Source organism: Octopus sinensis, unplaced genomic scaffold (assembly GCF_006345805.1).
Source record: "Octopus sinensis unplaced genomic scaffold, ASM634580v1 Contig12775, whole genome shotgun sequence".
Lineage (NCBI taxonomy): Eukaryota > Metazoa > Mollusca > Cephalopoda > Octopoda > Octopodidae > Octopus > Octopus sinensis.
This window is the reverse complement of record NW_021832723.1, coordinates 16,001-32,461: the sequence shown is the minus strand read 5'-3', so window position 1 is coordinate 32,461 and position 16,461 is coordinate 16,001. Positions and strand designations below refer to the sequence as shown.

Below are 16,461 nucleotides of genomic sequence, written 5' to 3'. Positions count from 1 at the left end.
TAAAACAATGAAAACTCAATAGCAAACAAATATCCAGTACGTTTATGCAATTCATCAATCTGGTCGTCCAAAGTAACATTTTCTCGTGCTTTTTGAGTGACTCTTTGAAGAGAAGAAGAATGGCCATCCCATATCACAAGATTAGCTGGCTGCTCATTTTCTCCAACTCCAACCTAGTAATTCAAAAAAATCAAGTTACTTTTTTCCCAATATCAGTCTCAATATCACCTTCTCCAAATATGTCCGACCTCCTCTCTGCAATATTTTTCAAAGACATATTCATTGCATCTCCTGAGACATATACATCCTGCTGCTCCTTCCGTTCTTCGAAATGCCTCTCTCTCTGCTCCTTCCAGCTTGATGCCAAGAGTCCTGAAAATTTAAAGTCAGAGACTCACCAATTCTCATGTGCTGAGGAATGTTTTCAGAAGGAATCTTCTCTTGGGTTAGAGGAGATACTAAATAAGAGGAAAATTAATTTTATATAATAAATATATTTTTAAATTTATTTTATTTATTAAAATTACCATGATGAATTTAGTTAGACCTCAATTCGATCCATTTATTGGTTTTTAATTTCTTACAGTTATTTTTAGAGAAACTAATTCGATTTATTGAACCCTCTCATTATAAAAACAGCGTTACAATGTTAATTTCCACTGATGGCTAATTTATATCTAATTATTCCTTAGTAAAGCTTCTTCATTGTAAAAGGATCCTAGAATATGGAAAAAATAATTTAGTTATATTTAAAAATTCTAAAACGCATAGCGATTTCAAAGTTTCAACTGAAATTATATTTTATAGTTTTTAGAAAATGAATTCTCAAAAAAATTGACAATCCTCAATTGCAATTATTGTCATATTATTAACCGTCATTTCTTCTTTGATTTCGACTCAAATGTTTTTAAACTAAACGAGTTATACTCAAACATCCCAAGTTATATTTTTAAATTAATTTTGAAGACTTTCAAAATCTAAATATGGTAATTACAGATCCTTGTACGAGCATCCGTAAATGCGTACGAATGATATTTACTCAAGCTACGACATCACATCCAATATTTCAAAATAAAATTATCAATTTTTATATCGCAACAAGGAACGAAATCATAAATGTTTTCATTGTGTAATAATTTATATGTTTAATAGAAATATTATATACCCTCTTCTTATTTTCTACGGTCACCGTTTTTTGATCATGCATTTATCAGAACGGTAAAGTACGATGAGCTCATCTCAGGAAATAAATCTAAAAAATCATATTTTTATCAATTAAAACTGACTGATATAGCCCAAAGTGTTTCTTTTTCGGAATTTTTTGAATTTCGCTGTTTTTTGCATCAAATCAATTTCAAATTGACTATTCCACTTTTAGACGTTTTAGAGTTTGCTCTAGTCAATACTTTTGAAGGGATTTGGTTCCTGGAATTAAATATACTGCTTTGGAGTCAGGAATTTCTCCAATGCGAATGCCGTCATTGTACCATTCAGGAGACTATTTTCTTTTCTACAGGGTATTGAGCTGAATAATATCTATATCAAAATAGATGTTGAAGAATAGTAGTTATTTTAAAAATTCGAAATTAGAAGATATATTAAAGAGGTTTTCGATCAGATAATTTCGTTTTATAATAAAGAAACAAATATTATGAATGAACATTCGTTTTTTTGTTAATTTGTCTATTCTATTGTCTTAGTCTTTCAATTTTTATCGCGAGAATACACAGCAGCAGCTCAATTTTTGATCAGGGGGAAAATATATGTATTAATAGAAAGCTCTGTTTATTTTGGAATCAAAAACATATTAATGATTTTTTATGTTTGCTTGCCAGCAGTTAATGCTGAGTGAAAAAAATATTGCTCGTCGTCTTTATTATTCTCTTGGAATCTATAATGATTTGTGTAGTCATGTCTATATTCTATAGTAGCATCAAATCTTATTAATAAACATTTATAATGTAATTAAACTGCTTAATGGGACTTTTGTTCTTGCATTTTAGAGATTAAAATATCAATTTTTGGCTTTGTCTCAGATAGGGCGGCAATACGCTGATCATTTACTTTAAGACGATTTCGATACTTTGACTTTAAATATGCAAGACGTGACAACAGATATGTTGTGTAAAATGGAATTAACTTCTCTAGTGTTATTGAACTGAGTAATGAATTTCTTAGTTCACACCAGAATTCCATTAATGTTCTGTTTTTAAACAATATCAAATCACTTTGGGAACTTTTTAATTCTTATAGAATCTATAAAGATGTTTCCAAGGTTTTCTTTAATGCTGTTATCTGAACATATGATAGAACGCCTTCTTTGGTTTTAAAAATCTCTATATTGAAGAATTTGACTGGTACAATTTTCGTTTTAAAATTGCGAATTAATTCTAATTCACTTCCTGAATGACATGAATATATATTTTTTCAAATTTTACAGATTTTAGTAAAGTGACGGCATAAGGTATTTAACTGTGGAAACAAGTCATAGATATTTTTTTGTTTATTTGATTTCCATAATACCAATTTTTTCATAAATGCTTTTATTTTGTTTTTTGAGCGAATAAATGTAGGTCCCTGCATTGATTTATTCAATATACTCAATTCCCCAAAAATGTCAACCAAATAGGCAAATTTGACAATAAGATCATCATCCCTAAACAATTTTGCATCTTCGATATCATTTTCATCAAGAAAATCTGCAACTTGATCCTTGAGTTCAAACACCTTTCGAATCACTTTTACACGAGATAGCCAGCGCACCTCACAATAGTATAAAAGCGATGTATATTTTGAATTCATATCTTCACACAGCTTTGCAAAAAGCTTAGCTTTTAAAGGACTGTGTTTTATATAGTTTATAACTTTTGTAATTTGCGCAAAAATATCGTTCAGTTCTGGACTCATATTCTTTGAGACAAATGCTGATCTTTGCAGCATGCAGTGCGTCTAGATAATTTCTGGTGCTCTGTTTTTTGTAAGAACTTGAAGACCAGATTTATGTTCTGACATTGACTGTGCTCCGTCTGTACAAAGTCCAACACAATTGATCTATTCTATGTTGTTTTCTTTAAAAAAAAGTATCAATTATGTTAAAATTTCATTGGCTGTGGTCCTTTTAGGAAATGGTCAGGCATAAATGCATGTGAATACATTTTATAATTTCATGTCTTCCAGACATTTAGTCATGATATGGTGGACTGCACTTTCTCGAAGATTTACAGAGCCTGAGAAGAGGAAGAAAAAGGGAAGGAGCTATGTGAAGTGTCACCCCTTAGTGTTAATGAGCTATGTGAGGCTCATTAACAGCATCCATCATTTTGACTAATACGTCTTCTTTGAGAGCAATTATTTTCAAATTGTCAATACAAAAGAAATGATTTGTGGAGTATGTCAACATATTGGGATCTTCCAACTAATTTGGAGTTTACGAAACATGGATTTGAGCATCCTGCTTAAGGAATTTATCGCCATAACGAATAGCAGTGGGGACAATGAATCTCCTTGGAGTATTCCCCGGCCTAACTTTACCTTCCCAATTATTTTCCTATCAATATGTAGATTTACTGTCCACTTTTTGATTATAGTCTTTACAAAGTTAACAATCTAATGTGGAGCAATCCAATGAAGATTTCTATACTCCTTATTTAAGCATTGGTTAAATGTCCTGCTCTTTGGCGCCTTGACGTTGCTCCCCCGTTCCAAGCTGTTTATCAGAGATTAAGCCAAATGCCTCGACGAAATCGGCAAGTTTTGCATTAACACATTTGATGACAAGTTTATACGAAGTTGGCATACAGGTTATAGGGCGTAAGTCCTTCGGAGTCTCACAATCACGTTTCTTTAGAAACAAAGTAAGTTAACCCAGTGTAAAACCAGCTATCAGGCATTTACTCTCCGTTAATTATTCGGATTATCTTTTTACACAGAAACGCATGCAGAGTGCAACTTCTTGATGAAAAAGTTATACATTCCGTCACATGCACATGCCTTCCCGTCAGGTAAATGTTTATGCATATCCATAATAAAACCACTGATGAATTAAGGTTTCATGATTTCACCTCCAGTAGATCTTATATCCACAAAATCCTAAACTACAGGCTCCACAAAATCATAGTTAATTTAAACTTTAACCTAGGATAGTTTAAACAAAATTTCGAATATATCTTTCAAGTTTAGCTCTAAAAGGTGCTTGAATTTGACCACGTTCTTCAAAAATAAGTGGAGCATTGATTATTCCATGTTTTACTGTTCCCTATCAACAACTTTAGGATCATTCTTTTCAATCTCAGTAATCATGTTGAGTTGCTTTTGAGCTGTTTGTTCTTTTTTGAAAACATACATTTCAAAATTATTTCCAAGACTGCTTAGGAACTCAAAAAAAGATCAATTCTTTCCATTCTAACTTGAAGATTTATTATTGTCGTCTCAATGTCTAAGTCACAACCACCACAGTGTAAAACCTGAGTAATTAAAGCAGACTCTTCGTTGATTATCTGTAACGCCGTGCTTGCTAATTGATAAAAGAACTCTTAGTTTAGTTCTTTAGGAATCAAGCTTTTTAATCATATTAGCGTTTGCAAGACCAAAGATGTTCTTTATGATTTCTTTAACTTCATTGATATTTTTCGAAAAATAATGACGTGCTAGAGCATAAAGAACACTCTCATTTATTGCACCTGATAGTACTCATACTAGTCATCAAATAATCAAGCCGATACAAAACCCCAAGACAACAAGTTACTTCGGTAATTATTTAACTCTGATGTGAATCGTGTTTGCATTAAACCCAAAGGCGATCATGATAAATACAGTAGCTATAAAGGAAAAATCATCTAGCGGTAAGATACTGAATTCTAAGAATATTAAGAATAATGGAAAATATAAGATAAAAAGAGTGCGAGATATTAATAACCAGTACGATCATACTTAGTCGTAAATACCCGTTCCCATCTGAACACGGAAGTTAAGCGATTACAGGCTGTTCTAGTACTTGGCTGGGTGACCGCCTGGGAACACACAGTGTCGTACTTTTTTATATTTGTCATGGTGACAAATAGTAGTTTTCCTGAGACACTTTCTTCCCAAAAAGATCCTACTTTCTACTCCAATTCTGGTCTCTGTCATTTCCTGCAAAATCGTTTATAACTTAAACAGTGACTTCAACTTAACCATAATTGAGAATGTATTTTTTAATCTTTATTGAAGAAAAAAGAAACGTTTAAAAGGCACTGGCGCAAAAGATAGCTATTTCGATCGAGAATGTTCTGAAATCTAACATTGACCTACAACCATATTTTACATTAATTTCAAAATAGCTTTTTGGGACAAATACCGCCCTGCTCTAAAAAATTCTCTAAATAATTTCAACACCAACAGTTTTCGCTTGACAGATGCAGCAGTCAATTACCCAAATGCTCTTATTTTCTACGGATTTGGTCCCTCTTCCCCTTTTCTCTTGTTATAATTTTTTTCGTTTAGTTTCTTTGTATTGATTTCTTTTAACTCTCTTGCTAGTCTGCATGTACCGTCCGATCCGTACTGGCTGTTTCAAGCGTGTCTAAGTACAGGCTAGCTGCTTTCTTATGTGCTTTGTGTTATCCTACGAAATTCCTACTGTTGGTTTTTCAGATAAAGCAGATGTATTCTTTGTAATTTTTGACTGTATCTGGATGAGAGGTCAGTTATCTTATGTCACGACAATTGTAATAATCTTTACTTTTCTTTCGTGGAAAATCGACAGTTCGTTTGCAAGCAGAAATTCCACTTCAATTTGGTTTAAACGATCTTGTGAAATAATGCCCACAAAAATGTCAGGTTTATTGAATTGGACTTTCGTTTCAGTCATGATTGACGTGTCAACTCTGATTTCGACATTTTTGGTCGAGATTATCGACACAATCGAATTTCCTCTCAATTTCCTGCTTTGTTTAATTTCCTGCTGTTTTTTTGAGTCTGAACTGAAATTTTTAGTTTAAAATTATATAAATGATACATCTAGATATATATTCAAGTAGTTCCGAATTTTCTAGGACTTCAATACTTTTTTTCTAGGACTTCAATAAGAAATTAAAAAAAATTTCTTTATTGCACCTCATATTAATTTTAATTTAATTTTTGATTTTGATATTTTCTTTAATGGTTTTTATTTTTATATATTTAAATTTTAATTGTCGATTGTATTGATATTGTTTCAAATTCTTTCAATATGACAGAATCTGCTAATTTAATAGAAAATCTTAATGTAATTGATTTTTAATGAATTTTCTAAGAAACCTTTTTACAGCAAGACATTAATTTATACAGTTGCCATTACTGTATTGGGCGGCTCATTTCAATTTGGATACCAGCTAGGAGCTCTTAACCAACCACAAGCAGTATTTTCTATATTAAAAGCTCTTAGAAAATAATCAAATTTATAGAAACTAATCTAAAAGAACGATATCACTTTGAAATCACTAAATTTTCTGTGATTCTTTGCTGGTCCGTAGCAGTATCTGTTTTTTGTGTTGGTGGAATGATTGGAGGTTTAAGTGGTTGCCAAATTGCTTACAAGTTCGGAAGGTCAGTATAGTTAAATCTGTATTAAAATAAATTTATATGATTTTGAAAATTAATTTTATATAATAAATATATTTTTAAATTTATTTTATTTATTAAAATTACCATGATGAATTTAGTTAGACCTCAATTCGATCCATTTATTGGTTTTTAATTTCTTACAGTTATTTTTAGAGAAACTAATTCGATTTATTGAACCCTCTCATTATAAAAACAGCGTTACAATGTTAATTTCCACTGATGGCTAATTTATATCTAATTATTCCTTAGTAAAGCTTCTTCATTGTAAAAGGATCCTAGAATATGGAAAAAATAATTTAGTTATATTTAAAAATTCTAAAACGCATAGCGATTTCAAAGTTTCAACTGAAATTATATTTTATAGTTTTTAGAAAATGAATTCTCAAAAAAATTGACAATCCTCAATTGCAATTATTGTCATATTATTAACCGTCATTTCTTCTTTGATTTCGACTCAAATGTTTTTAAACTAAACGAGTTATACTCAAACATCCCAAGTTATATTTTTAAATTAATTTTGAAGACTTTCAAAATCTAAATATGGTAATTACAGATCTTTGTACGAGCATCCGTAAATGCGTACGAATGATATTTACTCAAGCTACGACATCACATCCAATATTTAAAAATAAAATTATCAATTTTTATATCGCAACAAGGAACGAAATCATAAATGTTTTCATTGTGTAATAATTTATATGTTTAATAGAAATATTATATACCCTCTTCTTATTTTCTACGGTCACCGTTTTTTGATCATGCATTTATCAGAACGGTAAAGTACGATGAGCTCATCTCAGGAAATAAATCTAAAAAATCATATTTTTATCAATTAAAACTGACTGATATAGCCCAAAGTGTTTCTTTTTCGGAATTTTTTGAATTTCGCTGTTTTTTGCATCAAATCAATTTCAAATTGACTATTCCACTTTTAGACGTTTTAGAGTTTGCTCTAGTCAATACTTTTGAAGGGATTTGGTTCCTGGAATTAAATATACTGCTTTGGAGTCAGGAATTTCTCCAATGCGAATGCCGTCATTGTACCATTCAGGAGACTATTTTCTTTTCTACAGGGTATTGAGCTGAATAATATCTATATCAAAATAGATGTTGAAGAATAGTAGTTATTTTAAAAATTCGAAATTAGAAGATATATTAAAGAGGTTTTCGATCAGATAATTTCGTTTTATAATAAAGAAACAAATATTATGAATGAACATTCGTTTTTTTGTTAATTTGTCTATTCTATTGTCTTAGTCTTTCAATTTTTATCGCGAGAATACACAGCAGCAGCTCAATTTTTGATCAGGGGGAAAATATATGTATTAATAGAAAGCTCTGTTTATTTTGGAATCAAAAACATATTTAATGATTTTTTATGTTTGCTTGCCAGCAGTTAATGCTGAGTGAAAAAATATATTGCTCGTCGTCTTTATTATTCTCTTGGAATCTATAATGATTTGTGTAGTCATGTCTATATTCTATAGTAGCATCAAATCTTATTAATAAACATTTATAATGTAATTAAACTGCTTAATGGGACTTTTGTTCTTGCATTTTAGAGATTAAAATATCAATTTTTGGCTTTGTCTCAGATAGGGCGGCAATACGCTGATCATTTACTTTAAGACGATTTCGATACTTTGACTTTAAATATGCAAGACGTGACAACAGATATGTTGTGTAAAATGGAATTAACTTCTCTAGTGTTATTGAACTGAGTAATGAATTTCTTAGTTCACACCAGAATTCCATTAATGTTCTGTTTTTAAACAATATCAAATCACTTTGGGAACTTTTTAATTCTTATAGAATCTATAAAGATGTTTCCCAAGGTTTTCTTTAATGCTGTTATCTGAACATATGATAGAACGCCTTCTTTGGTTTTAAAAATCTCTATATTGAAGAATTTGACTGGTACAATTTTCGTTTTAAAATTGCGAATTAATTCTAATTCACTTCCTGAATGACATGAATATATATTTTTTCAAATTTTACAGATTTTAGTAAAGTGACGGCATAAGGTATTTAACTGTGGAAACAAGTCATAGATATTTTTTTGTTTATTTGATTTCCATAATACCAATTTTTTCATAAATGCTTTTATTTTGTTTTTTGAGCGAATAAATGTAGGTCCCTGCATTGATTTATTCAATATACTCAATTCCCCAAAAATGTCAACCAAATAGGCAAATTTGACAATAAGATCATCATCCCTAAACAATTTTGCATCTTCGATATCATTTTCATCAAGAAAATCTGCAACTTGATCCTTGAGTTCAAACACCTTTCGAATCACTTTTACACGAGATAGCCAGCGCACCTCACAATAGTATAAAAGCGATGTATATTTTGAATCCATATCTTCACACAGCTTTGCAAAAAGCTTAGCTTTTAAAGGACTGTGTTTTATATAGTTTATAACTTTTGTAATTTGCGCAAAAATATCGTTCAGTCCTGGACTCATATTCTTTGAGACAAATGCTGATCTTTGCAGCATGCAGTGCGTCCAGATAATTTCTGGTGCTCTGTTTTTTATAAGAACTTGAAGACCAGATTTATGTTCTGACATTGACTGTGCTCCGTCTGTACAAAGTCCAACACACTTGATCCATTTTATGTTGTTTTCCTCAAAAAAAGTATCAATTATATTAAAAATTTCATTGGCTGTGGTCCTTTTAGGAAATGGTCAGGCATAAATGCATGTGAATACATTTTATAATTTTATGTCTTCCAGACATTTAGTCATGATATGGTGGACTGCACTTTCTCGAAGATTTACAGAGCCTGAGAAGAGGAAGAAAAAGGGAAGGAGCTATGTGAAGTGTCACCCCTTAGTGTTAATGAGCTAGTGATATCATCAGCATCATTTTGACTAATACGTCTTCTTAGCAATTATTTCAATATTGTCAATACAAAAGAAATGATTTGTGGAGTATGTCAACATATTGGGATCTTCCAACTAATTTGGAGTTTACGAAACATGGATTTGAGCATCCTGCTTAAGGAATTTATCGCCATAACGAATAGCAGTGGGGACAATGAATCTCCTTGGAGTATTCCCCGGCCTAACTTTACCTTCCCAATTATTTTCCTATCAATATGTAGATTTACTGTCCACTTTTTGATTATAGTCTTTACAAAGTTAACAATCTAATGTGGAGCAATCCAATGAAGATTTCTATACTCCTTATTTAAGCATTGGTTAAATGTCCTGCTCTTTGGCGCCTTGACGTTGCTCCCCCGTTCCAAGCTGTTTATCAGAGATTAAGCCAAATGCCTCGACGAAATCGGCAAGTTTTGCATTAACACATTTGATGACAAGTTTATACGAAGTTGGCATACAGGTTATAGGGCGTAAGTCCTTCGGAGTCTCACAATCACGTTTCTTTAGAAACAAAGTAAGTTAACCCAGTGTAAAACCAGCTATCAGGCATTTACTCTCCGTTAATTATTCGGATTATCTTTTTACACAGAAACGCATGCAGAGTGCAACTTCTTGATGAAAAAGTTATACATTCCGTCACATGCACATGCCTTCCCGTCAGGTAAATGTTTATGCATATCCATAATAAAACCACTGATGAATTAAGGTTTCATGATTTCACCTCCAGTAGATCTTATATCCACAAAATCCTAAACTACAGGCTCCACAAAATCATAGTTAATTTAAACTTTAACCTAGGATAGTTTAAACAAAATTTCGAATATATCTTTCAAGTTTAGCTCTAAAAGGTGCTTGAATTTGACCACGTTCTTCAAAAATAAGTGGAGCATTGATTATTCCATGTTTTACTGTTCCCTATCAACAACTTTAGGATCATTCTTTTCAATCTCAGTAATCATGTTGAGTTGCTTTTGAGCTGTTTGTTCTTTTTTGAAAACATACATTTCAAATTATTTCCAAGACTGCTTAGGAACTCAAAAAAAGATCAATTCTTTCCATTCTAACTTGAAGATTTATTATTGTCGTCTCAATGTCTAAGTCACAACCACCACAGTGTAAAACCTGAGTAATTAAAGCAGACTCTTCGTTGATTATCTGTAACGCCGTGCTTGCTAATTGATAAAAGAACTCTTAGTTTAGTTCTTTAGGAATCAAGCTTTTTAATCATATTAGCGTTTGCAAGACCAAAGATGTTCTTTATGATTTCTTTAACTTCATTGATATTTTTCGAAAAATAATGACGTGCTAGAGCATAAAGAACACTCTCATTTATTGCACCTGATAGTACTCATACTAGTCATCAAATAATCAAGCCGATACAAAACCCCAAGACAACAAGTTACTTCGGTAATTATTTAACTCTGATGTGAATCGTGTTTGCATTAAACCCAAAGGCGATCATGATAAATACAGTAGCTATAAAGGAAAAATCATCTAGCGGTAAGATACTGAATTCTAAGAATATTAAGAATAATGGAAAATATAAGATAAAAAGAGTGCGAGATATTAATAACCAGTACGATCATACTTAGTCGTAAATACCCGTTCCCATCTGAACACGGAAGTTAAGCGATTACAGGCTGTTCTAGTACTTGGCTGGGTGACCGCCTGGGAACACACAGTGTCGTACTTTTTTATATTTGTCATGGTGACAAATAGTAGTTTTCCTGAAACACTTTCTTCCAAAAAGATCCTACTTTCTACTCCAATTCTGGTCTCTGTCATTTGCAAAATCGTTTATAACTTAAACAGTGACTTCAACTTAACCATAATTGAGAATGTATTTTTTAATCTTTATTGAAGAAAAAAGAAACGTTTAAAAGGCACTGGCGCAAAAGATAGCTATTTCGATCGAGAATGTTCTGAAATCTAACATTGACCTACAACCATATTTTACATTAATTTCAAAATAGCTTTTTGGGACAAATACCGCCCTGCTCTAAAAAATTCTCTAAATAATTTCAACACCAACAGTTTTCGCTTGACAGATGCAGCAGTCAATTACCCAAATGCTCTTATTTTCTACGGATTTGGTCCCTCTTCCCCTTTTCTCTTGTTATAATTTTTTTCGTTTAGTTTCTTTGTATTGATTTCTTTTAACTCTCTTGCTAGTCTGCATGTACCGTCCGATCCGTACTGGCTGTTTCAAGCGTGTCTAAGTACAGGCTAGCTGCTTTCTTATGTGCTTTGTGTTATCCTACGAAATTCCTACTGTTTGGTTTTTCAGATAAAGCAGATGTATTCTTTGTAATTTTTGACTGTATCTGGATGAGAGGTCAGTTATCTTATGTCACGACAATTGTAATAATCTTTACTTTTCTTTCGTGGAAAATCGACAGTTCGTTTGCAAGCAGAAATTCCACTTCAATTTGGTTTAAACGATCTTGTGAAATAATGCCCACAAAAATGTCAGGTTTATTGAATTGGACTTTCGTTTCAGTCATGATTGACGTGTCAACTCTGATTTCGACATTTTTGGTCGAGATTATCGACACAATCGAATTTCCTCTCAATTTCCTGCTTTGTTTAATTTCCTGCTGTTTTTTTGAGTCTGAACTGAAATTTTTAGTTTAAAATTATATAAATGATACATCTAGATATATATTCAAGTAGTTCCGAATTTTCTAGGACTTCAATACTTTTTTTCTAGGACTTCAATAAGAAATTAAAAAAAATTTCTTTATTGCACCTCATATTAATTTTAATTTAATTTTTGATTTTGATATTTTCTTTAATGGTTTTTATTTTTATATATTTAAATTTTAATTGTCGATTGTATTGATATTGTTTCAAATTCTTTCAATATGACAGAATCTGCTAATTTAATAGAAAATCTTAATGTAATTGATTTTTAATGAATTTTCTAAGAAACCTTTTTACAGCAAGACATTAATTTATACAGTTGCCATTACTGTATTGGGCGGCTCATTTCAATTTGGATACCAGCTAGGAGCTCTTAACCAACCACAAGCAGTATTTTCTATATTAAAAGCTCTTAGAAAATAATCAAATTTATAGAAACTAATCTAAAAGAACGATATCACTTTGAAATCACTAAATTTTCTGTGATTCTTTGCTGGTCTGTAGCAGTATCTGTTTTTTGTGTTGGTGGAATGATTGGAGGTTTAAGTGGTTGCCAAATTGCTTACAAGTTCGGAAGGTCAGTATAGTTAAATCTGTATTAACTTCTTAGACGAAAGTGTTTAATACTTGCAGCGTTAATTTCAATCCTAGGAGAAAGTTTACAAGGAGCTACATTAATGCTGAACTCATACTTCGCTCTTGTAATCGGGAGATTCGTTACTGGAATTGGCTGTGGTTGTTAATTTGCTCATATTTCTTACAGGAATATTTAGTGCTGTTGTTCCCTTATATATAAATGAAATATCCCCGTCATGCAAGCGAGGATTCTTCGGCTCTTTTAATCAAGTGATGATAACTGTCGGGATTGTGATCTCACAAACTCTTGGGCTCGAATCTATATTAGGAACAGCAAATCTATGGCCAATTCTTTTAGGCTTGTCACTTCCACTAATTATTTTTAGCTTTTAGTAGTACGACTGCAATTTTACTTGTAATAATTCTACCTTTCTGTCCTCCATCTCCATACTATCTTGTTTTTGGAAAAAACGACAAAGATGGGGCAATAAATTGTTTGATTCAGTTTATTTTTTGCTTAAGCACTAAAAAGACTTTTATGTAATGATAATGTCGACGATGAAATAATGGAGATATGTGAAGAAAAAACTCTCGTCAATGTTTCTAAAGTAAATAATAAATCCGCTGATTTCAATTAGGCCACATTTATGGATTTACTGGTTGATAAAAATGCGCGAAAATCACTCGGAGTTGCTTTAACTCTTCACATCTCTCAGCAATTTTCCGGGATCAACAGCGTTAATATCTTCTAAATATAATAGGTTATTTTTTATTCTACATCAATATTTTTAATGGCCGGAGTTAGTCGCATGACTGCCTCAATAGCGACAATTTCCCTTGGCCTTGTTCAATTGGTCACATCTATAGTTGCAGGACCATACATTGATAGACTTGGTCGTAGGTTTATATTTTTGACAAGTCTTACTGGATGTACCATCTCCATAATTTGTCTTACAATTTGTTTACTATATAAGGTATTTCTGTGTAATCAAAGATAGATTGTATGGGGATTTTTTTCTTATGTGGCTATTGTGGTTATCATTGTTTACGTTGCTTGTTTTGGAGTTGGACTAGGTAATTTTGTAGGAATTTGGGAACTAGCTAATTTTTAGGAATTATTCCTTGGCTGATGACTCCTGAATTGTTTTCTCCAAATTACCGTGATTTGGGTATTGGTATAGCAATTCTCTCTAATTGGATAGCGAATGCAGCTGTTGCTAATCTTTACCCTATAATGCAGGTATATTTTTATTTTTATTCTTTTAGAACAAAATGGGAGTTTATAGTTTTGTGCCTTTTATTCTTTTTTCTTCTCTATTCATAATAATTATTTACAAATATTGCCCTGAAACGACAAACCTAAAAAATTACTAACTACTTTTCCAATATTTAAATAAATTTTAGTTATCAGAAAATAATAAAATATGTTGTCTTGTGTTTCATTAGTCATTTTATTGTCTTGATTACTACCTGGGACATCATCAATATTTGGTTTTAAATTGCTACATCCTATCATGAGAATTGATTTTAAGTGTTCGTCAGTCAATCTTGCACAATGGGCAGACTTAACATATTTCATCCTCGAATAGTTATTTGCCAAACTAGACCCTTTTTAGAACCAGCCATATTCTTTGCCCCGTCAATCGTAACACAACTCAGTTTCTCCCATTCAAGGTTATAGTCACTTATAGTTTGTTCCAATTCCTCAAAAATATCTTTTCTAGTGGTTGTTACATGAATAAAACAAACAGATGCCAGTTCTTCCGTTATGGAAATACTCTCATCAACTCCACGAATAAAAATAAGAAGTTGCGATCTTCCCGAAATGTCAACTGATTCATCCAATGCAACAGAATACCACAACATATTATTTGTCTTTTCACAAATTTGTAAATATATATTTTCCAAGCTATTCAGTTCTCCGTGATACAGAACTCGCCGACAAACGTATTCCATCAAATAAGGAAGAATTTAGTGGACAAAAACAATTAGCTGCTTCAGTAATGAAATTTTTGATATACATCCCATCACTAAAGGGTTTTCCGTGTTGTGAAATAATTTTCGTTATCTCGTATCCAGCTCTTGTTACATTTTCATTATTTTCAAAATTTTTTTTATAAGACCTTGTTGAATTTGTAAAGTGCGCTTCAGTGATTCAACTTAATCCTCACGTAGCTTTCCAGTATACTTGGAATATATCGGAGCATGATTCGTTTCATAGTGACGTCGAATTTTATACTCCTTCATAACATAGAGATGTTCGTGGCATATAAACAATAAGCTTTCTGCTTTAATTTATCTTTCGCAAAAAAATATTTCATTTCCCATAATTTATTGAATACACGATATTCGGGGTCAACCTTTCTTTTCATATTAGGCATAGAAACAAACAAAAATTTAATGTTAATGCCGATAAGTTTTTTTTGAATTAAATCTTACAAAATAGTTTAATTTTTTAATTAAAGTTTTTATTTGAGTTAATTATTAAGGTATTAATTGAATATCCCGAAATAGTGTGCAAGCCGTAGTTTGGTGACGTCTGCTCTAGGCAATAATACGAGGTTTTTTAACTAACAGAAATCAAGTACACTTGCGCATGTTAAGTCTAGCATGGTGTCTAGTAAGTAAATTTCATGACTTGTTAAATATACCGGCCTCCCCTCTATACCGGATAATTCTTTCGGTGCCGAGAGAATTAGTTTAAACTTTAAAGGGTTTTGACTGCGTTCAAAAAAAAATTTAAGTTTTAGAATTTGTTTGATTTTTTAAAGTGGAATTATCTTCATGGTACAAAGAGTTATTGAAAAACTTAAAAACAATTTTGTCAAATTTTAAGAGGCATACTTAAATCTTTTTAAATATTGCAACTTACCTTCAGCATCTCAGACACTTTTTTAAACTAATTTGCAGTGACTCTAAGATATGTCTCTATTATGGAAGCTTTCTATTTTGTTCACTTTTCTTTGTAACCAAATACGCTTTTTTGAAATGGGGCCACGGATTTCCAAAAAATTTTACAACCGTCACGAGACCAGCTTGCAGGTTCAATAGGCTTCATTTCTAGTTAAATTTGCAGGTCATTCTGTTTTTCAGCCTTGTCTTAATTTATTATTATTAGTACATCCGCGACAATAAGAAATTCATAAACCTCTCGTCGCTTGTTTATTTTATCTAAAATTATTTTTTCAAGTATCCGTGTTCAATACTCTTTCATTGACAAAACTTTTCTTTTTTTAATAAAATTTGGCTTTTAAAGAAGAGATGTCTCTTTTAATGCGAGCTTTTACTTCTGACCATACATTTCCGATGTGGTTAAGAATTGGACTGTAAGAACCAAGACAAAAAATATGAAAATCATTAAATTCTACCAATAAAAAAACTTCGATACCATTGTCTAACACAATAATTACTGAACCACCATGTTTAATCCGTGCTTGCCTCAAACCAGTTTTGCAGCAGCTAGAGCAGTGCATCTTGTTCTTCTTAGTGATCTGCATTCTGCCAAGCTGATATAGAGATTAAAGTATGATTCATCCATAAAGAAAATTGGTCTGTTTTACGGTGGAAATTTTAAATATTTTTCAACAAATTCTTTTCTCTTGATTTTTTTAATTTCACAATTAGCTTATTCAGGCTCGAATTTTAATTTCTTTAATGCAGCGGTTCATAACCTTTTTCAAATTTTTGATAAATTGTACCCCTTGGGGTTAAAAATGATCTCATGTAGTTTAATATTAATCCCACTTAAGTTTACTGTTAGTCCCAATTAGTTT

The 16,461-nt window shown here is 31.7% G+C and overlaps 2 non-coding genes across 2 annotated transcripts; both read left to right on the top strand.

Moving 5' to 3' along the window:
- Positions 1 to 4,915: 4,915 nt before the first annotated feature.
- Positions 4,916 to 5,034, top strand: LOC115229476. Its single transcript, XR_003883339.1, has one exon. It is a non-coding gene; the product is annotated as a 5S ribosomal RNA (ribosomal RNA).
- A 6,009-nt stretch (positions 5,035 to 11,043) lies between these two features.
- LOC115229475 lies at positions 11,044 to 11,162 on the top strand. Its single transcript, XR_003883338.1, has one exon. It is a non-coding gene; the product is annotated as a 5S ribosomal RNA (ribosomal RNA).
- The last annotated feature ends 5,299 nt before the right edge of the window (positions 11,163 to 16,461 follow it).